Below are 2,498 nucleotides of genomic sequence, written 5' to 3' on the forward strand. Positions count from 1 at the left end.
GATTTTAAAAAATTCATAACTCAACCAAAACAAATCCAAACAACCTCAAACCTTCCAGACATGTTCTAAACATCCTATAGAACATTTCTAAAGCAATAAAACTACCCAGAATGCACAGAAACAAAAATTTCCATGTGAGCTCCAATCTTTGAGCTTCAAACTCAAACTTGGCTAAAGCTCTCCAACAAGCATCAAACCACTGCAGAAACTAAAACCTAACTCATGCAACAACTACAGCAACAATTCACACAATTTCACTTTGAAAACTCAAGCTTTTTAACAAGAAAATTAACCAACTAGAGCAAGAACAACTAGCATGCATTTCAACCTAACTAAACATACTTAATTCAACATTTTAAACATAGAAACAACAACAACAACTAGCAGCAGCAACATCATCAAAATCACCCATGCATTACTCATGTTTTACATCATTTTTCAAGAAAACAAAGGAAAATAAGCTAGACAAGAAATACCTCTTCAATGATCACACGAAACTTGCTAAAAAATCACTAGAATCACAAGAGAAAATCCCCTTTTTCTTGCTGCTCAAAGGGCCGAAAAGAGAGAGGAAAAGAGAGAGAGTTTTCCAATTTTTGAGAATTTTTTTCTAACTTTGATTTTTGAATAAACAAAAGAATATATTATTTCCCTTATATTTCAGCCAACACTTAGTAAAATAAAACACATAATTCAACTATTAAGATCACTAGAAGACAAAATAATAATGGGGCAAAATGACCAATTTGCCCCTCCACACTAAAATCACATAAATAACACTAAAGGGGTATTTTTGGGAAATTCTAAATTCCCGGCCATTCCCGACATTCCCAATGTCTAATAAACCGTCCCAAACTACTAACATACTAAGTTGTGATTTTACTGAGCCAAACACCGAGTTCCATGTTACCGGGCACCGGAAATGCAAACTTATGAAAACTACTAAATGACATAAAATGCATTTCGGAATTCAATAATAACGGTATAAATAATTATTTAAATAGCTATAAATAATTTCATAATTAAACATGATTAACTGCTAATTTCCAAATTAAACTAAGCGGTCTTTACAGTTAAAACTATCATTATGATACATATGTATTTAGATTCAATTTTATTTCATTATGTTGTTCTTCACATCCTTCAAGCTCTTGCATTTATAAGAGTAAATATTATCATTTTCCAATCTATATATAATTATTTTTCAGGTACATATTTTCTTGACATATTTTCAGACATACTATTATATCAGTGAGAGCATTTATATATTTTTTATCATAATATTTAGATTATTCTAAGTAATCTTTAACCATAAAATATATTACGTATTTGATATATATATATATATTGATATTTTTTTTAGATACAAATTCTTTTTCACAATCTATGTATGAATTCACTAAAGTATATTTTTATTTATTTGTTATATAAAAGATTAGGATTAAGTCATGGCTATATATTCATCACCTTCTAAGTACACAATATTTTATTATTAATTGTTAGTCACTAAATTTCTCAATTTTTTATATGTTCATAGTTTTTACATAATAATAATAATGATTATTACAAATTATAAAATTTATTTAATATGTAAAAATTATATAGAAATTATTAAAAATAAGAATAACTTAACAATTCATTAATTTAACATAGTTATATTAATATTTTATTTTCTATTTTGTAATTTTTTTTGAACATTTACTAAAATAATGAAGAAGAAAAAAATAATTAGTGTCTTTTCATTTTATAGCCCCCACTTATAATGTGTGCATTATTATATTTATTGTTATTGTGATATTTATATTCCCATATTTAGTATGTATTGTTTGTTAAAAAAAAAAATGTATATACTGTATTTTATAAACTTAATGCTCACATTCAAACTTCCCATAACTTAATAACTATTGTATTAGAAAAATTAAATTTTTATCGCCCTTATTATACATTTTTAGCTTTATATGTTATGTAATTTAATTTGTTATTGTTTCAAATTTCAATTTTATATAACTTTTTCTATTGACTTTCTTATATAATATGCAATACTTTAATTTTAAATCAGTATAGATAATTAATCAACTTTAAAAAAGAAAGTAAAAAAAAAACGTATACTCACCCATTAAAATGATATAATGAATATTAGGGATGCCACAATAAATTCTTGCTTCTCTTCTCCTTGTCTCTTATATTTACTATTTTTTTTATTTTTGGTTGCCGATATAGTTGACCAAAAATGTGTGTGCCATTGGTGCAGATTATATGCCACATAATACTGACTATATAAGAGAGAAGAGAGAGATAATAAAAAGTTTTCAAAGTAGACACCGATGCTCTTTAAATTTTTTTTTAAAAAAAAAAATAAGCAAAAAAAAATTGTAATTGGCTAAATGTGTTAGGTGGGAAATAATGGGACAACTATATTTGTTAACCTCATTGGAGATGCCCTAATGGTCTCTCATCACCAAAGCTTAAATTTATAGGATTAATTCATAAATACCTAA

This window comes from Cannabis sativa, chromosome 2 (genome assembly GCF_029168945.1).
Source record: "Cannabis sativa cultivar Pink pepper isolate KNU-18-1 chromosome 2, ASM2916894v1, whole genome shotgun sequence".
NCBI classification, from domain to species: domain Eukaryota; kingdom Viridiplantae; phylum Streptophyta; class Magnoliopsida; order Rosales; family Cannabaceae; genus Cannabis; species Cannabis sativa.